Below are 26,991 nucleotides of genomic sequence, written 5' to 3'. Positions count from 1 at the left end.
TTGCTGAGGTCCAAAGGCGAGTTTTTTTCCTTTTGCTGAATTGTATAATGTGTTGGCCTTCACAGTATTCTAGTGTCTTGGCATTTAGTCTTGTCGATACCGGGCATAGGAGTTTGTATAGGTGCGATGTCTGGTGGCCAACTTTGCTTAGGTTTGCCGAGTACTGCAGAATTGATGGGACCTCCTTGTTAAGATCTGCCCTAGTGAGCGCCACCCTTATTTTTTAGGAAGCTGTAAAATTCTATGTCTGGTATGTTGTGCAGGTGTTTTAGGGTGTAGAATGTGAGCAGGGTGCTAAGTTTTTCTAGTTGGTTGGGGGAGGAGATGCCCCATTTGTACCAGGAGTTCATGTTAAGTATCTTGCCTTTGTATTTTATTGTAGTGTCGAACCAAATGGATTCCCATCTTATGTTTTTTATGCTACTCTCCATTCTTTTGTCAACTTTGAGAAGGGCGTTCTTGGTGTTTTTTTAAGTACAGTGTTGTTGGCTTCGGGGTGTCTATTAGCTGTGAGTAGGGCTAAGGGGTCGAGACCTTTTAGGATTTCTCTTTCTAGCGCCAGCCATGAAGGTATGTAGTCCTGCCCTGGCGATAGCCAGTGTATCCCTTGTTTGGCAAGGCATGCCGTCTGGAATGTTTTGAAGTTGGTAAGGTTGAAACCTCCTACGTTTTTGCTTAGTTTTAGTTTCTGCAGATTTATCCTGGGTTTTTTGTCCCTCCAGAGGAATTTGTTTGTCAGGATATCTAGTTTTTTGTGGAAATCTCCTGTGGTTATTAGGGGGAGCATACTGAACAGGTAGTTAATCATGGGTGCTATCATCATTTGTATTGTTTCCACTCTGCCCCACCAACTGACAAACTTTGATGACCACGTGTCAAGTTTCTCTTTCACTTTGTTTAGAATTGTCTTTTTGTTGTGGTCAAGTGTTGATTTGAGATCTCTCTCGAAGTGTAGTCCAAGGTATTTCAGGGCTCCTTTTTGCCAAGCCAACCCTAAGGTTCCTAATACTTCCCTAGTTGTGTGTACATTTAGAGGTTTGCATTCTGATTTGTCCCTGTTGAGTTTGTAGCCCGATACCTGTGCATATTCCTCAATGGTGGACATTAGGGCTGCTATTGAGGGGCCTCTGTTGTAATGAGATTGTCATCCGCGTATGCAGCTAGCTTAACCGTATTTTCCCTGATTTGGATTCCTTTTATTTCAGAGTTGGCCCTGATCATGGATAGCAGTGGTTCTAGGGAGAGTAGGAAAAGTGCTGGGGATAATTGGCATCCTTGTGTTGTGCCTCTTTCGAGGAGTAGCGGCTCTGAGGTGCCCCCATTAACTACCACCCGGGCTTTTGGTTCGTTGTATAGTGCCATCACCATTCTTCTGTAGTTTTCCCCTAGTCCGAACTTTTGTATGCATTGGTCAAGGAAGGGCCACTACACTCTATTGAACGCTTTCTCAGCATTGAGTGCGATCATAACTGCTTGTTCATTGTTGGAGGAGGAGTGGTTTATTAAGTGACATAAGAGTCTCATACTGTCTAGGGACATTCTGTTTTTGAGGTAGCCCACCTGGGATTTATGGATTAGGTTTGGGAGTTGCGTGTTTAGCCTCGCCGCTAGGACCTTAGCATAGATCTTGCAGTCTACATTAATTAGGGAGATGGGACGGTAGTTTTGTGGGTGTTGTGGATCCTTGCCTTCTTTTGGGATGACTATTATGTTGGCCTCTGCCATTGAGCTCATCATTTTTCCCTTATGGATGCAGTGTGTGAATACCTCTTCCATTGTGGGCTTGATTAGGCGGAGGAATTGCTTATAGAACCCTGCTGTATACCCATCTGGCCCGGGAGCTTTGTTATCTTTGAGGGCTGCTACTACTTTATCTATTTCTGTCCCCGTTATGTCTTGCTCTAGTGCTAATCTTTGCATCTCCGTTAACTTGGGTAGGTTTAATTTGTCTAGGAGGCTGGCTCCCTTGTCTGCTTCAAAGTTTTTGTCCTCTTTGTACAGGCATTCATAGAAGTCTTTAAAGACTTTGAGGATATTCTTGTTTGACGTTTGTGATATCTTGTTACTGTCAGTTATCGCTGTGATCGTGTGTTGTCTCTGTTTGCTCTTAAGGTATGAGGCTAGTGCTTTCCCTGCTCTATTTGCTTTACAAAAGTTTATAGCCTTGTATTTGTTTATCCACGTACGCGCTCTCTCACTTAGGATCCTGTTGAGTTCGTATTTCTTCCTGGTTAGATCTGTCAGGGTGTTTTTGTCTTTTAGGTTAGTACGGTGGCACCTTCCCATATCTTTAATCTGTACTTCAAGTTCTGTTACTTTTTTATTCCTCTCTTTGTTCATTCTGGACTTGATGCTAAGTATTTTACCCCTGACAGTGGCTTTCAGGGCATCCCAAAGGGTGCCTCTGTCCGTGCCTGGGTTGTCGTTGAACTCTAGGTATTCCTTTATGGTCTCCTCTATTTCAGCAACATTATTCCAGTCTTTGAGTATGTCGCTATTGAATCTCCACCTGCGGCTAGCCTGTTTGTTGTGCCTCCCATTGAGTGTTAGACTGATGAGTGAGTGGTCTGATATTGTTCTTGCAGTGATTTCTGTGAAATCTATGAGGTGTGTGTGGGAGGCGGAGATGAGGATGTAGTCAATTCTGCTGTATAAGTTGTGTGGGTGAGAGTAGAAGGAGTAGTCTCTGTCGTCTGGGTGTTGTAGTCCCCATGGGTCACTTAGGTTGAGCTTGGCGCACAGATTTTTCAGGGTGCTTTGCCCTAGCGAGCAGTGGCTGACTCTCTGCGGGTGTCTGTCTGTGGGTTGGTCTAGTACTTGGTTGAGGTCACCGGCTACTATTTGGAGGTCCTCTTGGGTGAGCTGACCCAGTCAACATTTCCCCAGAATGCATTGTCTTCTGAGTTGGGACCATATATGTTGGCAATGTGGATCATCTCCTCGCCCCTCTTGAGGCTTGTTATTATGATTCTCCCTTCTTCGTCTGCGTAACTCCCCTGTACTGCTAGCCTGGATTTTTTTATTTTTTTATAAGTGTAATAACTCCCCTCTTTTTGTGTACCGCTGGCGAGCAGAGCAATTGACCTACCCAGTTTGCCTTTAGTCGTTGTGCGTCCTCTGCTGACAGTTTAGTTTCTTGGAGCATGCACACATCGCTTTTCATTTTGCTTAGGCACTCTAGAACTTTCCTTCTCTTGACCGGGTGATTGAGCCCCTTAACATTGAAAGAGACTACCTTAATGGTTGGGAGTGTTTGGTTATGCGTGGTTTGTGTCATTCCTTAAATTGGTGTTGCTTATTGTTGTGATGCCCTTGTGTGTTCCTGGCTGCCCTGCATGGTGCCCCAGACTCCCTTCGGCTGTTGCTCCCTTGTGGTGTATGCATTGTCGTGTTTGATGGCTCAGTAAATGCTTGTATCTGTCCGTGAAGAAGAGGGGGAAGATAGCAGAAGAGACGGAAAAATGAAAGAAGGAAAGCATAGAAAGCAGAGACAACTGTACTAGGAGACCCCCCTCCACCCCCTGCCCCCTTCCTGCCCCACCCCCCACCCCCAAATAATTGCATTACGAGCGTGTGACAGCAAAGTTCCTCCCCTCCATCCCCCGGAGGCTTGTATTGAGCTAAGTCCAAGCTTCCTTTAAGGCTGACGTCTATCTGACTTAGGTAGTGAATGGTGTAGGATTCCCTTGTCGCCAATGTCAATAGCTTGACGGTTAAACCTGGTAGCTCAGTTATGCTTAAAGGATATGTGAGAGATCCTGTTGCGCTGCTGTTCCATCTGGCCGCAGCTCCACGCTTTCTGGTCATATTGTTGAGGTAGATTGCTGTGTCTTGAGGTAGTTCAGTTGCTATTAGTCTGTGCTTGTCTCTTGCATTGTGGTCCATTATCGATCAAGTTTGGCCCTGTGTCCGAGGCCTCGGTTGTGTTAGTTCTCCCTAGCGCCTTCCGCCTCGGAGTTGTCTGCCGATGCTCTCCTTTTTCCCGCACCTGGGTTTTGGGCTTCCATGTCTTCTGGTGGTGGGCCTTGGAAGTATCTCCTCAGATCGCTAGGGTCATCAAAGACCTGCGTTCACCATTTGTCTGTGATTCTTAGTCTCGCTGGCCCCGCAAAGCTAAAGGTGACATTATCTTTCCGCATCCTTTCCCTTAGTGCCAGGAATCCCTTCCTAGTCACTGTTAGCCTTGAGAAGTCTTGCGTAATTATTATTTTGTGGCCGTTCCATCTTAGATTAGGGTTTTTCCGTGCTGTCGCAAAGATCGCCTCCGTTTGGTTTGATCTTAGGGGCTTGCAGATGATTGGTCTTGGTCCGCGACCTTCAGGCAGTTTGACTGCTGGCACTCTGTACGCTTTATGTACTTCAAATTGTCTGTCAAATTTGATGCCTGTTAATAGTGGTATCACCTCTTCTATTAGGGTTGTGAGGGATCCAGGCCTGTCCTCTTATCCTTCTGGGATCCCTAGAAGTCTTATGTTCCCTCGTCTGCTGCGGTCGTCTTGTTCTTTTATCTGTTTCTGGAGTGTGGTTGAGGTCTTGGCGATGGATTGCAGGCACTTATTTGATTGCGCGTTATCATCCTCTATGTCACTGATGCGCTTCTCCGTAGCGTCGATCCTGCGGTTCGTTTTATGCTGATCCACCTTTATAGCAGCTAGCTCCAGTTGCATGTTATTTATTGTCTGTTTAGTTGCTTTACCCAGCCTTCATTGATTTTTTTGAGAATAATATCCAGGGTTATCTCGTTTTTTTGTTTTAGTGGTGAATCTGGAGTATCTTTCCTCTATTTCTTAATTTCGTTGGCTAGTTTACTGTCATGCCCTGTCATCATTGCAAAACCTCTTCTGGCTTGGTAGCTAACTAGTCTTTTGTCTTTCTGCTGTGTGATGAGTTTGGTTGGCACCTGTTTTAATGCTGGCTCTCTCCTCTCTGTGTCTTGGTGGTCCGGTCTGTACCTGCTTGGCTCTCGAATGGTCCTTGTTCTGGTCTTTGCTCCTGCCAGTTCCTCTCTTGTGTCACCACCCTTTGCTTGGTTGATCTCTTGCTTCCCATGGAGACGGCTGTTGAAGGGCTTAAATGCAAGGACCTCGTTGATTATCCCTATGGGCCGGTTTGAATTTCAATTTGAATTTAAAATTATTTGTTCAGCGCACTTTTACCCAGCGGTTTCATGGCGCTATGTGTAATACAGTGGATGGCAGCAGCTGGGAGAGGTTTAAGCGGTATAAGCTTGCGCGAATAGGAAGGTTTTAAGGTCCTTCCGGAACTGCAGGTAGGAGGGAGATGTTCGGAGGGCAACAGGGAGGGATTTCCAAAAAGCTGGAGCAAGGACAGCGAACTTTGCTCCACCCGCCCTCTGTTTTTTAAACCGAGGAGTAGTTAGGAGGGCCAAGTGGGAGGAGCGAAGTTCTCTGCCTGGGAGCTAAGGTTTTATAGCAGAGCATATGAACTCGGGGGCAGTACCCGACCTTGCCTGAAAAGTGAGGCAGCCAAGTTTAAAAAGGGCGCGCTCTTTCACCGGCAGCCAGTGCAGTGCTTTAAGTAATGGAGTGGCCCGATGGAATTTAGGTAGGCCATAAATCAGGGGAGCGGCCTGATTCTGCACCAGCTGCAGGTGGTGGATCGCATAGGCAGGGGCCCCATTATAGATTATGTTGCCATAATCGATACGGGATAGTACCATGGCCAGTGTAATTATTTTTAGAGCAGAGGGAAGAAAGAAGCGAGAAACTTTCCTAATTACTCTAAGGGAGAAAAAACAAGAGGAAACCACTGACCCAACTTGTGAATGGACGGAGAGTTGAGGGTTTAGGAAGATCCCAAGGGTTTTAACTTTGGGTACCGGGAGTGGAGGGACACCAAGGGACGGGGGCCAAAAGTAAGGGGACCACGGACTGCAACCACCTCCGGTCAAGACCAGCTCGGTCTTGTCCGGGTTGAGTTTGAGGTGGTTGCAGTTCATCCGGTCCTGGATGAGCTTCATGATTGTCTGGACATTTTGAGCTGATGAAGGTGAATGGGAGAGGTTAAAAATTAGCTGGAGGTCATCGGCGTAGTTAAACACCGTGACCTCCAGCTGCTGTAACATAAAAATGAGGGGGTAAATGTATAAATTGAACAAAAGAGGGGAAAGTGATGATCCTTGGGGGACCCCGCACTCTACCTTACGGGAGGCCGCGGCGAAACCAGCCAAGTGGACCGCTTGAGCTCTCGCAGCTAGGAAGGACTCAAGCCATGAGAAGGCCAAGCCCTCTATGCCCGCCGCCCTGACACGGTTGAGGAGGATGGAGTGGTCCACCGTGTCAAAAGCGGCGGACAAATCCAGGAGTATCAGGGCTTGCGGGAGGTTGATGTCAATGCCTTCTCGCAGCGTGTCCATTACTGAGATCACCACCTTCTCCGTAGAGTGCAGGGGACAGAAACCGGCTTGACAAGGGGAGAGGCAATGATTTGCCTCTACATGAGTGCTCAGAGTGGTCGTGATATGAGTTTCAAGGATTTTTGCTAGGTAGGGCAGAAGGGAAATAGGACAATAATTGGAGGGGGAAGATGGGTCGGCGTCAGGTTTTTTTATGATGGGAATGACAACCGCCGATTTGTGAAAACTGGGAACGGTACCGTGTTTGAGCGAGTCATTGAGAAGGGTCAAGGGCGGGTTTGGACAAGCCAGGTAGATTTCCCTAAGGATATGAGCAGGGGCAAAATCCAGGGGAGAACCTGATTTTACCCGACAGAGCAGCGGGGGGAGTGTAACATTGGTTAACAGCGGGAAGGTGGTCAGTTTAACAGCCGTTGGGGGGGAGGGATTGACAAATGTAGGGGAGGGCAGGGCAATGTTAAGTTTGATATTAGCAACTTTGTCAATGAAAAAATCGTTGAGCGAGTTGCAGAGAGTCTGGGAGGGGGGAATGGTGGCCGTGGTTCTGTTGGATGATGCCAGTTCGTGGACAGTAGAAAAAATTTCCTTTGAGTGGGACTCTGTTGCCAATATCCTGTTCGTATAGAACTCAGTTTTAGCCTCGAGAATGCCTTTTTTATAGGTCTGTAAAACAGACAGGTAAGTAGTCTTTAGCTCAGGACTGTATGTTCTCCAGGCTCGCTCGGCTCTCCTAGCAGCTAATTTCTTTACTTTTAAGTCTGAGGTGAACCAGCGATTGGCTGCATGAGCCCGTTTGACTGTGAGTCGCCTTAGGGGGGCGAATTCGTCAGCTGCCAGGGTCAGCCAGTTGTTGATGGCTGTCAGCTGAGAAGTGGCTGCTAGGCCTGAGAGGTCAGGGCTAGTTTTGGCCAAGGTCGAGCAGAGAGAAGGCAGGTCGGTTTTGCCCCATTTCCTAACCCAGGTGTTCTTGGGGAGCTGTAATTTGGCCGCAGGAGTTAGAGCGAGAGAAAAAGTGATGATGGAGTGGTCTGACCAGGAACAGGGAGATATAGTAGGGGATGTGGACGGAACATTTAACACCCAAATTTGGTCTAACGTACGGCCGTGTGTGTGAGTAGTACTGTGAACGAGTGAAGAGAAATTCAAGCTGGTCATAAGGTTGGTAAACTCTTTGGATTGGGGAGTCTCGGCGGGATCATTGGGCCAAAAGTTGAGGTCCCCTAGGACTAGTACTGAGGAATTGTTAATCACCAGTGTGGCCAAGAGAGTCTGGATGCTAGGAAGGAAAGAGGGAGTAGGTTGAGGGGGGCGGTAAATTAAAACAAATGTGAACGGAACCTGGTGAGAAGTCGAACGGGCTACAAGATATTCTACATCGGGAATAGGGGGGGAGGGGAGAATCTGAAAACTGAAGTCAGTGCGAGCTATAAAGGCCACTCCTCCGCCCAGTGTGTCTTCTGGACGATCCGCCCAAATGGCGGAATATGCAGGTGGTAAAGCAGCTAACACATTGGGCAGGGAGTCGGCCTTGAACCAGGTCTCCGTCAAAAATAGGAGATCTGGTTCATGGGAGTCGATGTATGTTTGCTTCTCAACGCCTGCGTAGGATCACGTGTGGCCTTGCTTTTTGCTGGTGGCTCAGTGGTTTCACTGCCCATTTTGGGCTTCTTACAGTTGTTGGTACTCCTCGCTTGTTGATAAGAGGGTGTGTTCTGCTGCGATGTTAGTAGTTCCACTGTGCGGCTTGTGGCCGTACCTGGAGCACACCGTTTGGGCTATTGCTCCGTAGTATGGGCATGGTGTTGGATCCTTCTATGGTGACCTCAGTGTCGGAGCAGCTTGCTTCTGGCACGCCGATACGGATTGTCGGGAGTGAGATGCTGATCCGATCTAAATGGTGACCCCCAGCAGCGTGTCTCCGGTTGCAGTTTGGTTTCATTTTGCCTGTCACATATCTTTCAAAACTGCCACCGCCTTCCTTTGATGTGTGTTCTGGGAATTACTTGGCTGTTTATTGGTGCGTTGCGGGTGTTGCTGACCCTTATTGTGGCTAGACGCTACCTTTCGCCGGGCCTCTGATCCTTCCCTGCCTCCGTCTGTCGGGCGGGGTGCAAAATGGCGGCCCCCAGCAGTGTGCTTTCAGTTTCGGGTTCGTTTCCTCTTTTTCTAGACGTTCTGCGCTGGCTTGGCTGTTGCTGGTGTAGCGACGTTTGGTGATTTCATTCCGCCTTATTCCCTCTACGGGGTGCTCTGTTGTTCCCAGATTCTAGCGCCATTCGCGGTTAAGGAATGCAGGGTATCGTTCCAGCTGAAAATGGCGGCCCCCAGCAGCGCTTTTGCTTTCTTTCTGGTACAGATCAGGCAAGTCGCGTTCCCTTTGCAGCCTCGGGCCCGTTACTAGTGTGGTATCTTTTTGTGGTTTTCTTCCACCTTGCTCCCACTCCGGAGTGACTGGTTGCTTTGTTGTTCCCAGCCACAGCGCGCCGCTGGCAGTTGAGGAGTATGGGTTGTGGTCTCGGCTGAAAATGACGGCCCACAGCAGCACTTTCGCTTTCTTCCTAGTTTCGATTTTGCAAGTCGCATTCTCTGTGCAGCCTCACCCCCTAAATCGCTCTTACGGCACTTACTTGGCAAGGGATAAAGCAGCCGGGATGTTTGTAGTTCACCATACACGTCTTGGGGTTCTGCTGGGGGCACTCACAGCTTCTATGCGCCACCGTCCACGTCTATGCCGCTGTCCTGTTTGCTTGGGGCGCCATTTTGGTGATACTGTGTCCGTCCTTTTTCTGGGAGAATAAGTTGGCCAACTTCTGTGGTTTATTGCTGGCGGGGGTCCTCATGAGATCAGCGTGTGCCCCAGGTGTTCCGACGTCTTTTGCGGATCTTTTGCTTCAGGAACGAGCTTGTTTCGCTATATAAATTCCCTGTTGTATGCCTCTGGGTTACGGAGGTAACAGACCTAGGTGCCCGTCCTCATTGCCGTCCAAGCCACGCCCCCCTGGACAGTATCAATTCCTGCCACTCCCCATTCTCACTGCGTAATATTGAGAACACTGAGTATGGGACATGGGGGTCATTCTGGTTGCCATCACACAAGTATTTTTGTTAGTGCTTGGCAAGTTGCCCCTCTCAGTCTTGGATGCAGGTAGGATTGTGCACGTAGTAGATCTTCCGATCGGCTCCTTTTCAGTGAAACAAAATGCCAAATCGTTTTTGTGGACACCCTGGTATGTGCATCTCGCTCTGCGGGAGCGGCTTTCAGGGTATTGTTGAACTACGTTTACTGCTCTATGGGAGCTGCCCTTGGGCATTATTGCATTTCTTGATCACCGCTCGTGAAGGGGGTTCTAGCGGTTCATGTTATCACTCCGTGGAGTGATCCTGGGACAGTTAGTACAGCAAATAGTATACTTAGGCAATGTTGATAAGAACACTGCAAGGATAAAATGTTGATAATATATAGACTTTGCAGAAGAGGAAGTTCTTAAAGTAAATGGAGATTTAATTCACTGAATTAAGGAACATTTGGCATTGCGTTCTGGTAATAATCCAAATTAGCAAAAATAGATGAAGACTTGAAAAGCTCTGTATATTTATAGCGTTTATTATTGATCACTAAGTCAAGTGAAAGGCAACATAACAAGAAGTTTCAAGACATAGTTGGAATAGTGATATAACTAACCACAACTAACTACTTCATATGTGGAATCATTTTTCTTTTACAGGTGTGCTATGTTCATAATGTCCTTATGAATATTAATGTACATGAATTGTCTTAAAGTGATGAGAGTCATCAACGAATACTAATCTGAGATAATGTCTTGTTCCAGTACTCCCTCCATGCACCACCTTCCCTAATTTCCTTCCCCCATCCTGCCACTTTGATACTCTGTTGAACTAAAATCAGAGTCTGAGCTGCTGGAAGGTGTGCCTCTTGAGGGTACTGCTTCCAAGAAACTCACATACTGTGATTGTGTATGTAACATATTAACAGGAAGTTAGTGTCTACCTCAGAAACAACCTCTTTTGGGAACGCTAAACAGTTTAAAATCCCATTAGAGCCCTGCCCACCGCAGGTGGAGTCACCAACCTCAGAGCAATGGTCTCTGAGAAGTAAGTAGAATGGTCCACCAATACCACATTGAGCCTGTTGCCTAAAACTGTCTTGAGTACAAGGTACCAACAATGATGATGCATATCCTCTCATAGGGAGTGCCAATGACAGGTACTGGGGTCAGGAGAACCTTAAGCTTTTTCCATGACTTTCCACTGGCCTGGCACATGTGACAGGACCTACAGACTGTGTCTGAGGCTTTCTTCATCCAGGGCTAATAGAAATTAGAAACAAGCCTTACAAAGGCTTTATCTTGCCCCAGATGTCCTGCTAGAGGAATGTCATGAACCAATCCTAGTAAGAAGATCCTGTTGTGGGACCAACAGAAAATAGGCTGCCTCAGGCACAGGAAAACCTTAGACTCTGTGTAAAGGAGGGCATTCTCCCAATACCTAAGGTGATCATGAGAGGTGTCACCTGCTGCCTCAACTTGCCACCTCAGGCACTCTAGAGCAGGGCACTCTTTCTGTGCTTTGCAGAATTTCCACCTGGTGAAGCGTCCAACAACTTGCCATCACGCAAGTTCATGCAGGTCACCCAATGGGGCAATATCCCCCCGTAGGCTCAAGTGCATTCCTTTCACATGGACCACCAACCCAGGGTCGGCATTAGCACCAGTGGGGCCCTTTGCAACAACAATTTTAGGCATCCCAGACCTCATAACCACCTCCACGGATTCTCTCACTACCACTAGTAAAAAGTACCCTTCATCTCTCAAATCAAAAGTTATTGCTAAACGCAGCACCCCCCTTTTTGGCCAACACCCCTCCACATGTCAGCACCCAGTGCGGCTGCACCAGTCGCACTGCCCTAAAGCCGGCCCTGGGCCAACCTAGACCTCTGGGAACTTATGGGGCTGGTTTCTCATGCCCTTTGCCCTTTCTCTTCTTGGCAGTTGTCTGGGCCATTATTCCAGGCTCCAGACATCCTTGACACTCCCTTCCCAAGCAGCCATGGACCTAGTGGTCATAAAGGGGCCTTCTGAGAACTCATTTTTCAGTTGTTCTCCTCCATCTTTCTTCTAGTGGGACTTCTGACCCCCATTTTGGGCTTTCCCCCATATGCCTTTTTGGACATTCTGGTGCTGACCCAGAGGTCTGCCTCCACCACAAGGTTCCTGAGGTCAGTCAGCTGCTGCCCATTACATGCTGGTGCAGCTCTGTAAAACAAATATTGGGCATATGTTCCTTTTGCTCAATAGGAGTAGTGGGGACAATCCTGTAAAAAAAATGTAGGAATATTTATCCTACATGATGTAACGCTGACCCTAAGGTTTCTTTGAATATGCCTATTGTGATAGATACTTGAAACATAGTTTCTAATCCTTTAATACATTAACATGGATATGTTGTCTCTAATAACTGTGCTATTGTACCTGCCTTATGTGCAACCTGGGGGTCATAATAATAGCTTACTCATTCTAACTAAGTCTTGTTTTGATAACAATGTAGTCATGCTTGCATGACAATTTAGAGTTACATATGATAGTTTGCAAGCATTTTGCTAATGAGTGCAGTTATCACCTCTACTACTGGTGGTGTAGTGTGTAACCATTACATTCAACTGATCATTCACAGTCACTAATTATGTGAATCTACTTTTAAGTGAACACCAGTTATCTCTTAATCTAACTATCTCTGAAATGTCCAGTTGTATTTGTATTGCATTCATTATTTAAAACATTTCCTTACATATCTGTGGAAATTCAAAATTTCCATTTAAAAATGTAGATTGTTCTTCAAGCAAACAATGCATTGACTATCCAATTTCCCACGTATATTTTAAAATTGAGTTCTCTAGATGTGTGTGCCATCTAGCATCTTTCCTAATGAAATATTGTTTCAATTGTAATTGTATAGGTACTATAATAACTCCATGTATCAACTATGCAATGCTTCATGTTTGAGAAAATGTATATAAGTAATAATTCAGACTTTTTTCTATGTGATCTCAATTCTTACAAAAAATTCTGCAAAGTGAATACAGCTTTAAGCTCTTCCTAGTCACATCTATAATTCAGTAGTGCATTTTTACTGCTTTAAAAGCAATTGAAGTCCTTATGAAGTTCAATATATTTTCTTCATCATCATTTTCAAATCATTATCTTTCACATCAGATGGTCTTCAAAGAGTTTCTGCTTACATTGTTCCTATTCTTTTGGAGTGCTTCTGTAGCAGATCGAGTTAATGCCACAGATCTTAATGCAATTAAATTATGTTTGATTATTTTCTGTTTCTTTGAAACTTTTAGAAAACTATAACTATTCATATTTTCAAGCCTTGTGTTATTTTATAACTTCTAATATAATGTATTTCTTTTGTAACTGCGCTTTGTTATGCCTACGGTCTAGATCATGGGTGCTCACTAACTTTCTCTCTGGGTGAACTTTGCAGGGTGGTTTGTGACCGAGGGACACACCGGTGGGGGCATGGCTAGAGAAAAAAAACCTGTGACCATGAGGTTGAACACAGGCCCCTTCAGCGGACGCCTTCATCCACTGAGCCACCAGAATTGGCATACACACATCTTTCTCCCTCTCTCTTTCTCTCTGTCTCCCTCCCTCTCTCTATCTTTCCCCCCTCTCTCTGCCTCCCTCCCTCACTCCCTCTCTGTGCCTTCCTCCCTCTCTCTTTCTCTCTCCCTCGCTCCATCTCTCTCTCTTTCTCCCTCTGTCTCCCTCTGTCTCATTCACTCTGTCTGTCTCCCCCTATCTCTATCTGTTTCCCTCTCTCTGTTTCCCTCCCTCTCTCTTCCTATGTCTCCCTCCTTCTCTCTCCCTCTGTCTCCCTCCCTCTGTCTGTTGCCGCCTGGCTCCCTCTGTCTGTCTACCTCCCTCTGTTTCCCTCTGTCTGTCTCAATCTGTCTCCCTCTGTCTGTCTACCTCCCTCTGTCTGCCTTTATCTGTCTCACTCCCTCTGTCTCCCTCTGTTGTCCTCCTCCCTGTGTCTGTCTCCCTCTGTCTGTCTCTCTCCCTCTGTCTCCCTCTCTCTCTGTCTCCCTCCCTCTGTCTCCTTCTATCTCCCTCTGTCTGTCTTCCTCTGTCTCTGTCTCCCTCCCTCTGTCTCCCTCTCTCTCTGTTTCCCCCTCTCTCTGTCTCCCCTCTCTATGTCTCCCTCTCTCAGTGTCTCCCTCCCTCTGTCTGTCTCATTCTGTTTGTCTCACTCACTCTGTCTCCCTCTGTCTGTCTCCTCTGTCTGTCTCCCTCTCCCTCCCTCTGTCTCCCCTGACTCCCTCCCTCTGTCTCCTTCTGCCTCCCTCTGTCTCCCTCCCTCTGTTTCCCTCACTCTCTGTCTCCCTCTCGCTCTGTCTCCCCCCTCTCTCTCCCTGTGTCACCCTCTGCCTCCCTCTCTCTCCCTCCCTCTCTCTCCCTCTGTCTCCCTCCATTTCCCGCTCTGTCTCCCTCTCTGCCTCTGTCTGTCTCAGTCTCTGCCTCTATCTGTCTGTCCTTATCTGTCCCAGTCTCCCTCCCTCTAGGTACCTCTATGTCTCTGCCTCTATCTGACTACCCCTGTCCCTGTCTCTGCCTTTATCTGTCTCTGTCTGTCCATGTCTCTCTCTATCTCTGTGTTTGTATCCCTCCCTCCCTCCCTCCCTCCCTCCCTCCCTCTCTCTCTCTCTCTGTCTCCCTCCCTCTCTTTCTCTCTCTGTCTCCCTCCCTCTCTCTATCTCTCCTTCTCTCTCTCTCTCTCTCTCTCTCACTCTCTCTCTCTATGTCTCCCTCTGTCTCTCTCTTTCTCACTCACTCTGTTTTCCTCTCTCTCTCTTTGCCTCCGTCCCTCTGTCTCCCTCCCTCTCTCTCCCTCTGTCTCCCTCCCTCTGTCTCTCTCCCTCTGTCTGTCTCCCTTTTGTCTGTCTCCCTCCATCTGTCTCACTCTATCTGTCTCCCTCCCTCTGTTGCCCTCCTCCTTCTGTCTGTCTCCCTCTGTCTGTTTCCCTCTGTCTCCCTCTCTCTGTCTCCCTCCCTCCGTCTCTCTATCTCCCTCCCTCCCTCTGTCTCCCTCACACTGTCACCCTCTGTCTCTCTCTGGCTGTCTCCCTCTCTCTGTCTTCCTCTGTTTCCCTCCCTCTCTATCTTCCTCCCTCTGTCTGTCTCAAACTCCCTTCCTCTGTCTTCTTCCCTGTATCCCTCCCTCTGCCTGTCTCTGTCTCCTTCCCTCTGTCTTCCTCCCTCTGTCTTCCCCCTCCATCTCCCTCTGTCTGTCTCCCTCTGTCACTCTGTCATCTCATCCCAGCTTCCCTGGTGCACACACATCCATACCCGAGTACTTCACAGGTTTTTAAAAGACCATTTACTTGTTAATGAGGCTTTCTAGTGAATCGCCCGGCCCCCATAGAGCAGAGTGTCTCTGAGTCCGCGCTGCTGCGGCTGTGTTTGCTGACAATTTTTTTTAAAAAAACAGAGGTGCAATGTCTGCAAGGTCCGTGGGCCGCCAGGGAAGGCTTGCCGGGCCGCTGGCGGCCCGCGGGCCTTACTAAGAATACCAATGGTCTAGATTGTAAGCCAATGATTCAGTTGCTCCCCTAGATAATTGTTAATAACATTCAACTGTTTGCAAATTGCACACACAATTTCTCCTGGATTCAGGAGATAAGTCTGCGAATGTACAGTTGGACCTTGCATTCTCTGCATGCTTATCCTCAAACTTGTTGCCTTCACCCTCATATTTTTAATTAATTTATTTTGTTGCCTCTAGGACTTTGTGCATTTTACAGCTGCTAACCAGGGATGAAGTGCCTCTGCTCTCTCAATTAAACATGGAAAAATTGTCTTGCACCTGTTTGTCATATTTAATTTACTTAAAGGTTCCATGTAGAGTAGTTTACCATATAACCAGGGTATGTAAATTAAATTCTTCCTTAACATATTGTCCCACCAACTTAGGCAGCCCATTAAAACATGCCATTACTGTCAGAATGCAGTTTTTGCGAGTTCTTGAGGTCCTTCCTGAATTGGGTCAGCGATGGGGACTATCTGAGGTGGGTCTGCAGGGTGTTCCAGGTCTTGGCAGCGAGGTAGGTGAGGGATCTTCCTCAGGTTTTTGTCATGTGGATCCCGGTGAACAGTGGCCAGGGCCTGCTGGGCAGAGCGGAGGTGTCTGGTGGGGACGTGGAATGAGAGGCGGTGATTCAGGTATCCTGGTCCTTGGTCATGGAGGGCTTTGTAGGCATGCTTTAGGACCTGGAAACTGATCCTTTTGTTGACTGGGAGGCAATGGAGTGCTCAGAGGTGTTTGGAGATGTGTTTGCAGCGTGGGATGTCGATGGTCAGTCTAGCTGTGGCATTTTGAAACTTCTGAAGTTTTCTGGGGAGATTGTGGGTGATGCCGGCATAGAGTGCATTGGTGTAGTTGAGTCTGCTGATGAAGAGTTTCTGGGTGACTGTTTTTCTGGATTTGGTGTGGAACCATCGGAGTATCTTTCAAAGCAGGTGGAGCATGTGGAAGCATAATGAGACGAACATTTAATCATTAATGTCTGAGAAATTGTAATGAAAAATCCTCTTTAATAGTGAACTTGGAAAATGCTACTTTTAGAAAGTTGGCAGGTGGTCTTTGTAAATTCCTCAGAATACGTTCACACAATAGGTACATTAGGTGTGACTGAATGGGCCATCTGCTGGAAAATGGCTGGAAGAATGGGGACAGTAACTGGAAAGGCTGTGGCCTGCCTTCAAATAAACTAAATGTCACAATTCCCTTGTTCATGTAGCCAGCTTGGAGGGATGGTAGGGAAGTCAGGGAACTTCAAGAACTTCAAAGAGAATGCTCAAGAAACTTCTCCTACTTTACCGAAGGCCCATGTACAAAAAGGGGACCCTCAGAAACCCTCTGAAGTTCATTTTCTCGACCTGCAGAAGGACTGTCAGATGACTACCTGCTGCTGTGGCCTGAAGGGTTCTCCACAAGATTGCTATACTGCTCCTGGAATTAATAATTTGCTGTCTCGAGCCTGCCTTGAAGTCTCAGAGGCCAGCACTGCTGTTTTTTGCTCTGATTCATCATTTAACCCATGACTACCCGAGTGACTCCAAGGGCTAGTTTGCTGACCTCCTGTTCAGAACCACAGGGACAAAACAGGCTCCCACCATCTTGAGCCTGCACCTGGACCCAGCTTGAGTGAGTCGTGATCCCCCAAGTGGTGCCCCCCAGTCCTGAATCCTTGGTGGTTGTCTTGAATTTGCCCAGATAGTAAAAATCCAAAACATGGACATTTTTGCTTAAAAACTGCTGTGAGAACTGAGAGCCAACGGCCCAAAGTGCACCGCCAGTCAATCTGACTTTGCGGTAGCTCCCACTACATTCTTCTCTGCAGCAGCAATTCATGTTTAGCATTCCTTCTTCAAAGGGATCAATCAATCAATCAATCAATTTAGCAGGGATTTATACAGTGTGCTACTCACCCATGAGGGTCTCAAGGTGCTGGGGGAAGTTTGTTTGGGCAGCTCCGAGGTCATCCAAAAAGCTAGGTCTTGAGGTCTTTTCTGAAGGTTTGCAGAGTAGGGCTTCGTCTGATGACAAGAAGGAGTTTGTTCCAGTTCTTAGCTGCGGAGTAGGAGAAGGATATGTCTCCCGTTCTGGCTCTGTGGATGCGGGGGATTTCAGCCAGGGCTAAGTCAAAGGGGCAGAGGTTTTTCTTAGGGGCTTGGAAGGAGATTGTATCATTGAGGTATTGGTGTCCAGTGTTGTGAAGGGCTTTGTAGGCATGTGTGAGCAGCTTAAAGTTCTCACTTTTTTCAACAGGGAGCCAGTGCAGGTCTCAAAGGTGCTGGGTGATGTCGTTGTGTCATGGGATGCTGAGTACAAGACTGGCTATGGCTTTCTGGAAGGTCAGGAGTTTGTGAAGGAGAGATTTGCTGGTTCCGGCATTGGGGGCATTTCCGTAGTCCAGTCTGCTGGTGATGAGTGCATGAGTGATGGTCTTCCTGAATTCAGGGGGGGATCCATTTGAAGGTATTGCAGAGTATGCAGAGGGTGTTGAAGCAATTGGTGGAAATGCATTTTCAGTTCATTGTGAGAGAGGAGACGAGTATGATGCTGAGGTGCATGTGTAGTCCATGGGGGTTAGAAGGTTTCAGAGGGCAGCGGCAACCAGGTTTCATCCCATGAGGTGGGGGTGGATCTGAGGATGAAAATCTCAGTTTTCTCCAAGTTGACCTTCAGGCAGCTGCTGCTCATCAAGGCTGCAATGTCCTTTCCTTCCTGGAAACTGTGCCTGGTGATGTTGGGTTCCTTGGTCATGGAGAGGATGAGCTGAGTGTCATTGGCATAGAAAACAATGCTGAGTCCATGTTTTCTGTCGATGATTGCAAGGGGGGCCAAATAGATATTTAAGAGCGTGGAGCTGAGGGAGGATCCTTGGGGTACTCTGCATCTGTTCTACGTGGATTCGGAGAGTTTTGAGTTCTGCCAGAGAGGAAGAAGTGGATCCAGTCCAGGGCGGTTTCCTTTATGCAAACGTCATGGAGTCTGGCGGCTAGTGTGCAGTGGGAGATGGAGACTAAGGCTGCTGAAAGGTCAAGTAAGATGCGGGCTGTAATGTGGCCTTGATCGAGGAGTGCACGGATGTCTTCTGTAGTGGCTGGTAGGGCGGTCTCTGTGCTGTGATTGCTGCAGAATCCGAATTGACAAGGGTCAAGTATGTTGTTGGATTCTATGAAGTGTGCCAGCTGGGTAATGACGATTTTCTCAGTGACTTTGGTGGTAAAGGGAAGGAGTGAGATCAGCCTGTAGTTCTTGAAGTCCATAGGGTCTGCGGAGGGGTTTGACTTCAGCACATTTCCAGTCATCGGGGAATGTGTCTGTTTCAAGGTTGCAGTTGATTGTTCTTTTGTAGCCCTGTTATGGCGGAGGCAGCTCTGTGGATAATGTGTGGGGGGCAGGAGTCAGTGGGTACTCCAGAGTGGATGCTCATCATAGTCATTGTGGTGTCTTCTGTGGTACAGGGGTCTAGGTGAGGAGGGTTGGCTGGGTCGGCTGGGTGGCATTGCTGGTGGATGGTGTTGGGTCGGTGCCTTGGTCTTGGTCGTCGAAGTTGTCATAGAGCACCCGGAGCTGATTTTGTTGCGGAGGACCTGGGAGGGAGGGACATCAGAGGTTTTGCTGTGGGGTCTGATAAAGTCTTGTATGATGGTGAGGAGTTCCTTGGAGTTGAGGGAATTGGAGAGGATTCTGCCCTGAATTAAGTTTGTATTTGTAGATCTGATGAGTTGGTGGTGCACCTTCATGGCTGTCCTGTATGCGGTGCATGTTTCCTGGGTTTATCTGTTCCTCCATGCTTTCTCCAATCATCGGCACAAGTGCTTGGAGTCTTGGAGGTCCATGGTGAACCAGGTGGCTTTCGGTCTATGTCATCTGTTAAAGTTCCAGAGGGGGGCAACGTGTTGGCGGAGTCAGCGATCCATTGATCCATTGATGGAGGACATTGGCTGCAGAGTTGGTGTAAGTCATGGTGGGGGGAGTGCAGATGAGGGCTGAGGTGAGGTGCTCTTCAGTGATCTTGCTCTAGTTTCTTTGTGCATGGTGTTGGTTTGTGTGGGGTGGGTTTTGAAAAGAAGAAGTGGACGCAGAGGTGGTCTGTCCAGAGAGGTTGAGTGGTGTAGCTGAAATAGATGTTTTTTCTTCTAGCGAAACACGCCATGTGAGTGGGGGTGGAGGTGATGATGATTTGGTTTAGTCTGACGTTTGCGAGGTTCTTTAAGAGGGCATGGAGTTGGGGTCACTGAGGTTGTCAAGGTGGAAATCCAGGTCTCCGAGCAGTATCTAGTGCTTTGAGGTGAGGGCGTGCGGCACAAGGTAGTCTGCAATGGTGTTTGTGAATAGGGAGCAGGGTCTGGAAATTCAGTAGGCGAGAGTCCCACGTAGAGTTGTTCTGGGTTTGGACCGGATCTGGGAATGGATGTGCTCCAAGGGGGGAGAGGTGCAGTTAGAGATGGAGGTAGAAAGTCGGAGGGAGCTTTGGTGGATGATGGTGAGGTCTCCTCTAGGGTGGCAGGGCATGTCTTTCCTTAGGATCTTGTACCCTTCGGGATGGGGGTTATATTGTTGGGTGTAGAGTGGGTGTTTGTCCAGGACTCTGTGAGGAAAGCAATGTCAGGCATGAGGGTGTTGAGGAGGTCCCAGATTTCTACTGCATGTCTGTGGAGAGAGCGTACATTGAGGAGGATGCAGCTCAGAGGTTTGGGAGTGCTTGCATCAGGTGGGTTGGCAGTTGCTATCTGGGTCCGGAGGTGGGTTAGGTGCAGCAGCAGTGTAGGCAAGAGAACGGGCCTTGGGAGTTGCTCAGCATTGAGAGGTAGCAGTTGTTGTTGCATACAGAGTTGAAAGCGTGGAGAGGCAGGGGGGCAGAAGACCAGGTGCCTGCCCCTGTTCGTGGTCAGGTCAGGGACCAGCCCAGATGGGCTTGCCTTCGGCGTGGCCGCTGCCATTAAGTAGGGGTTATGGGGAGGGCAAGGAGCTGGGAGGCAGGAGCAAGAACACACAGGGTGTAGGGCCACGGGGCAGCAGTGTCTGGAAAAAGGGTAGAATGGAGGTAAATAGAAAAATCAGCAGACAGGCAAAAAGACAGAAATAGAAGAGAACAGAAGAACTAACAGAAAAGACAGAAAGAAACCGAACAAAAAGACAGAAGATGATGACTGAGTGTACCAGTAGAAGAGCAGGCTCTTCCACTGGACTACTAGTGATGAGGCACAGGCAGGAGCCTATGGGTGGAGGAGGGCCTGGAACACCTACCTGTGAGACCAGAAAGATGCGGGGCAGTGCCTTAATGACAGGGCTGCACGAGGGAGAGCAATTTCCCTGACCAGGAGGTCAGAGGTCTTGCTCGCCCTATCACGCAGTGGCCACCATTAGGTAGGGGTCATGGGGAGGGAGAGCAGCTGGGAGGAGGGAGTGGGAATGAAACACAAAGGGGGAGGGGCTGCAGGGGAAGCAGTATTGTGGGAAAAAGACCAGAACGGAGGTGAACTGAAAAATCAGTAAAAAGTCAAAAAGACAAGAACAGAACAAATGACAGAAAGAAACAGAACTAGAAAGACAGAAGGAGCTGACAGAGTGGGCCAGCAGAAGAGTAGGCTCACCGGTCTGGGAATCTTGTTCGCTATGGCCTCCTAGCTTGTACTGGTTGAGATATTTGACTTTCTAAAGAGTGACTATGCCCGAAAATAGATATTTTCACAGCGACTTTGTCAAGCAGATCCCATACGAAGGGGCTCCCTCCTCGGGTACCACCTGCAGACTTGTCCCTCTGAACTTTACATTCTGCAAACTTCTTTTTTTTAAACTTCTTCCTAGTGCGAAGGTAAGGGCCCACCAGGACCAATCAGCTTCTTGTATCTGACCTGTGCTCAACTGTGGTCGTCATATTGTTTTACTTTGACCTCCTCTTGCATGAATAGATGTCCACAGAGTTGATGCTTTGATCTTTTAGGTATACATTTTAACTAAAACATTTTTAAATCCATAACTTTGGTTCTACTGATTGGATTTTTGACATTTTGGTGTCAAATAATGTATTAATTCTATTTTTTTAAATTGTTACAGGAGTTTTTTGTGTTGTGTTTTCACTTTATTACTGCTTGTGTGCTGTAAAACTACTTTACATATTACCTCTAGGTTAAGCCTGACAGCTTTGGAGCCAAGCTACTACAGTGATAAGCACAGTTTAATTTAGTGACTTTTGTGTTTTATGCTAACAGGGATAATGGATGTTGCTTGAACAGACGTAAATTCCTCTTCAACCAACAACCCAATATCTCACAAGTACCATTAGTGAAAAATGCTGTCATATCATTCTCATTCAGTGCTGTTTCCCATTTCATATTTGAGAAGTGAGAATAATTTTCTTTAGATAGCAAGATGTTAGCAATAGGCAGAGCATATTTCAACTAGTTTGCTTTAATGTTATTTCCTTTCACATGTTACACAATATTTCGGCAAAATCACAAGCAATTATGTGAAATTCAAAGTCATCAGATTGTGCTGGTTTTTTTCTGAAAAAGGTGTCCTCCTCATATTAATTTTTGGCATGTGGATGCTTTTAAACTAAAACACCAAGAACAACAGTCATGAGTGTTCTGTTCATGTGCATTTGCAGTACATCTTTCAGGAATTTCACTTAAGAAGAGTAATGCAAAATTCCCAGAACAACGCAAAATACATAGATATGATTTAAACGCTGGTCAGGCCCAGTTGGCAATTCATTAATGTAAGAGAAATCAGCACACGTTATGTGCTGAATTGTATCATTTAAAAAAATTCAGTATTGTGGAAAATATATGTTCGTATTAAAGTATCTGACCATTGAATCTGCCCACTTTCTGTACCCCATACACATTTTATTGATATGGTTGCGTTTCAAGCTGCATCACCCTTCTTGGTATTATCAGTAAGAATTCAAATTTATAATTTACTAAAAATACACATGGGTAAATTATGTGGCATTATGGTTGTAGTAATATGTTTCAAAATAATTTATGTACATTTGAAAGAAAGAAATTTGGTTTACTCTCCATAACCCAGAACTGGGCATTGTTCCCATTGTTGATGTCTATGTAATATTCTTGTTATTCAGTATATTTAGATATTAGTCAGCATATTGGGGTGTACCCCGACATCTGCCTGTGATCATCCACAGTAGGATGAGGGTCAGAATTGCATATCAAAACATATGTTTGTAGGTCCATCAGCAAATTTTTCACAAACTCCCTGTGCTGTTCACTCCCAAAAAGTAATTTAAGCCTGATACCAACCTTTGGTTGCTATGACACAGAGTAGAATAGTATAACTTAGAAAAAATATGTAAAGTATTTAGAAGCACCAAAACAGTTAGAAAATCAAATACAATTTATGAAAATAGAGAACACTTTTATGAGGTAAAGGACACCAAAATGACAAAAATTCAATAAGGGGAACCAGAGATATGATTTTTAAAATATTCAAGTAAAAGTAGTGCCACAAAGCACAATACACCAATGATAGTCAATGAAATCATACAGCAGGGCAAGGCTGCAGGCTGTAACTGAACAAGGCTCGGCGAGGCTGGATACATTCTTGCTGAGGACCTGCTCTAATGGATTTGCTGCTCTGAATGGAGAAACCATTTTCTGCCTTGGGGGAATAGACTTTACAGGTTTTGTCCCAGTCTTCTGAAGGCCTTAAAGTTCAAAGTTTTTTAAGCCCTAGGTTTCCAGGGTTTTTAGAAGTCCAGCTAGGCACAGGTCTCAGCACTGAGGAGTCAAAACTCTTTCCAGCATCGAGCACCAGATGGGGCCAGGTGATGACCAATTGGAACTTGTCAGCTGGGCACTTCAGAAACTGGCCTTTCTGTTTCCTTGTAGCCAAAGAGGAGGCCATCCTCCTGACCCTGGGAGTCCACTTCTGTTTCCTTGGTACAAGAGGGAGTAGATCCACTCCTTCAGGTCCAGCAATGTTCTGAAGTAGGTGTCTTGGGATGCCACATTATGTTGGGAACTAGCATGTGTGTGGGAGTGATTTCTGACCCCTACCTAGCCAAAAGGATAAATATTCCCAGGGGTAACCCAATTTTGCAGTAGTTCCTATGTGCCCTACTAAAACAATCCCACAGTGCACCTAACTCACTAAATCCGAGATGGAGAAAACCTTCTCCCCTTGTGTAGAGCATGTGTGCCCACCCAGAAGTGTGGTAAACTTGTCCTTCACTGGTTTTGTTTCCTGCTCAACTTGGGAGGAAAAATGATGGGGCTTTTTCAGGTGTTAACTGACATCTGCTTGTGACAGGGGAGGCCCCTTCAAAGCAAATTAAGTTCCTGGGCACAGCTTGCCTAGTTTTCCTGTCAGGGGGATAAAAACAGATTCCTTTGCCGATGTCATTCTCTACGCTTTAGAAGCAGTTATCAAAACTCATTAAGACTAAGTACTAAATAAGCCACTTCTAGACAGCCAATGCAAATTTGCTTTAATAGCTTTAGGCAGGACAAAATGTAACTTTCAAAAGTACATTTTCGTTAATTATTACAAATCAGACTCAGCCATTGAGTTGGAATTTTAATAAACATTAAACGTAATGGTTTGTGCAAATTTATAGCAGGCCATACTCCAGAAATAGCAGAGTAAATATCTAATAATGCTTCACAGTGATTCCGCATTGACCAGCTAGCTTTGATACCATCAAAATAGCAATTGGGGGCTAGTCACTGCAAATACATGTTAACTTTACATCCTTGCATTTCCTACTTTTAAATATCATACACCCTACCTAGTGGGCTGCCAGAGTAACTAATTATCATTTAAAACTAAGATTTTCTCTGGTGAACTTTGGTAGAATAGCCATTTTGATAATGTTTGATCTCCCCAAGAATGTGAGATGTAAACAGCTCCATGATTTTAACAGTTTCCTCATTTCTTTGATTTTAGATCCAGATTGACTTGTGCCACATCTTCGATGCTTCTTGGAACTTCAAACCCCAAATATTTGATTTTGTTTATAGACTCAGTCAGGGTAGCGTTATATTCCAGTGCATAATTTTGGTTCTTTGGTGGTAAATTTGATAACCGGAAAACCTCCCGAAGTCCGATAATAAGCAATTTATGCTAACCAGGGAATTATTCTAGTTACTCGTGTAGATCATTAAATCGTCAGCGTATAACACCACTTTCAGAACCCAACTCTTAAAACTAAAAGGAACTATTTTTTCAGTAGCTCTTATCATATTAGCTAAGGGTTCAATGTACAGGTTAAAAAGGTGTGGAGAAAGTGGTCAACCCTGCCTTTTACCTCTTCTGATCTGAAAACCTTTGGAGACCCTTCAATTTACGAGTATTTTCCCTATCGGGGCTGAATTTAGATTTGTAATAACCCTTGAAAAATTCCCCCCTAGGTCAAAATGGAGGATAACCTTCTGGAGGTAAGACCAATTTACACGATCAAAAGCTTTTGCTGCATCAAATGTAAAAACCGCAAGAGACACTTTTTACTGAGCTGCAATATCTATGGCACCGATCAAGTGGTGAGTCAGATCACTTAATTGTCTCCCCCTCATGAAACCCTTCTGGTCTTGATGGATTAAGTTATTAGAAATAGACCCGAGTCTTTGTGCCAGAATTTGGATAAATATTTTATAATCATTGTTGAGGAGTGAGATAGGCCTATATAACTCACATTTATAAGGGTCTTTCCCGGGTATTAATATCAAGAAAATAGTTGCTTCATTCCAAGTATTAGGGATCTGAGAACCTTCAAGTCAAATTGAGTTATAAAGATCTGCTAATTTTGGGTCCAACTGTTCTTTCAACACTGAGTATATCTCCATGGGAATTGCGTCCGGCCCAGCCGCTTTCCCTATTTTCGAGCATTTGATTACTTGCAGAACCTCTTCAACTGTAATTGCTGCATTTAAGAATTCTCTAGAGTCAACATCCAGTTTCAAAACTTGTGATTTGTTCAGATATGTGTCAATCAGGGATGGTGGAGGGGAGAGGTCTTCTTCATATGAAAGCTTAAAAAAACAACAAAAGCCTCTTCTATATCCGACCTTTCTTCTGACTTTTGGTTCCCATTGGGCTTATAAACTGCCAAGATCTTATTTCGATTGGACTCAATTTTCAGCTTCCATGATAACAGTTTTCCGCTATTTTCTCTGAATTCATAGTTTGATAGGGAACTGACCTGCCATCTCTTCCACACCCTATCTTCCAGATATGAGGCTAATTCTTGTTTCATTTTTAATATGTCTTCCCCTATTTTGTTCTGAACATCCCAATCAAAAACTATTTCCAACTGCCCTTGCTTCTTTAGTATGTCAGCTTCTAACTGTGCTAATTTGTTTTTTTTCTCCTTATTCTTAAATGCTGCGAGGCTAATTAAGGCTCCACTAAGAACTGGCGTAAATGCATCCCAAATTATGATCTTGGAGAGTTCCCCCTCGTTGTTATCTACAAAATAATTTAGTGTGGTATTTTTTAGTTTATCTATTATTCCTTGGTCCAATAAGAGAGTGCAATCTAAAGTCCACCTTTTCTCATCCACTATGTCCTTAATAGTTAATTCAAGATATACTTGTGAACGATCTGAGAGATGACCTGGGGTATGAGATACCTTTTTAACATTAATGCTCAAGGTCTTCTCGATGAGAAAAAAGTCAATTCTCGATACGTGTCCATACTTGTGGTTTCTATAAGTGAAATTATTTATATCACCTTTGACTTTTCAAATATCTACTAACCCCAGATCATCTTTAAGTCTATTAAGACATTCCCTCATTTTCAGAAGAAGTGGAGCCCTACCAGGGGGATCCCTATCCATTCTGGGATCTAGAATAATAAAATCTCCAACTAATATGATTGGAAGAGATGACGATAACAGTTTATCGTAAAGAGATTGAAGGGGTGCTGGGTAATCTGTGTTGGGACCATAGTACCCATCCACCGGTAGTGAAATATCACCCAATCTTATGTTATCTATGGTCCATCTGCCCCTCGAGTCTACATTCTCCCCTAGTAATGTTATGTTTGCTGATTTTTTTATAAAGATGGATACTCCTTTAGTATTGCAGGCTTGATTTGTGCAGACACTCTCGCCAACCCATTTCTATATTTTTATAATATCAGACCATTTTTCTTTAATAAGATGAGTTTCTTGTAATATAGTAATATCATAATTTTTTTCTTTAGATACTCACAAATCTTTTGCCTCCTCGCTCTAAACCTTAACCCATTCACATTCCATGTTATTAACTTTAAATTACTCATTTAGCCAAGGATTAGTCATGCCACTATTTGCCTTGACCCTGATTGTCGTTAGTTTGTTTATCAGACTATTCTTTTTTTGTTTTTATCCCTGACGCTCCCCACCCAAAATCGTGTTTAATGTGCACAAAATGAAAGTAAAAAACCTGGATCCCCTCCTACCACCCCAGACCCTAATCCCCCCTCCCCCCACGGAAAACCCTCCCTCGCACCATTTGGGCAGGATCGATTGCCCCATTTGAGATCCGGGATTGAGGGTTATTATGTTAAACAATATCTCTCATGACTCATGGCTCTAAAACTTATACTTTTTACTGCTTTTTATTACATTCCCTCATTTGTTCTAGAAGTAGCTCTACTTATGCCGGCTCTCTAATGTTGTATGTTTTGTTGTTCCACATTATTCGCAAAAGGCCTGGGAATTTTAGTTGAACAATGGCACCTTCCGTCCTTAGATCTTGGATGTACTTGCCCAGGAACCATTGCCTATCGGCTGTGACCTTAGAAATACCTGAACGGATCTTGCAAGTAAATCCATCTTTTGAGTGAGTGCCAGATTTTAAGGCCTTGTTCAAGATGTGTTCTTTTAAGATATAAGATTTAAAATTGACAAGGACTATCTGTGGATTTTTCCTGTCCTTATTAAGTCTAAAGGGGTCTCTATGTACCCGTTATATGTCCTCGTCCAGTGCTTTTTCATCCATTTCGGGAGTAAACCCCTTTAATAAGTTAACTATAAAATCGCTTATGTCTTGACCTTCCTGACCTTCCGGGAT

The sequence above is a fragment of the Lissotriton vulgaris genome, chromosome 5 (genome assembly GCF_964263255.1).
Source record: "Lissotriton vulgaris chromosome 5, aLisVul1.2, whole genome shotgun sequence".
Classification (NCBI taxonomy): Eukaryota; Metazoa; Chordata; class Amphibia; order Caudata; family Salamandridae; genus Lissotriton; species Lissotriton vulgaris.
The sequence above is the reverse complement of the archived record's forward strand: the minus strand, read 5'-3'. Positions refer to the sequence as shown.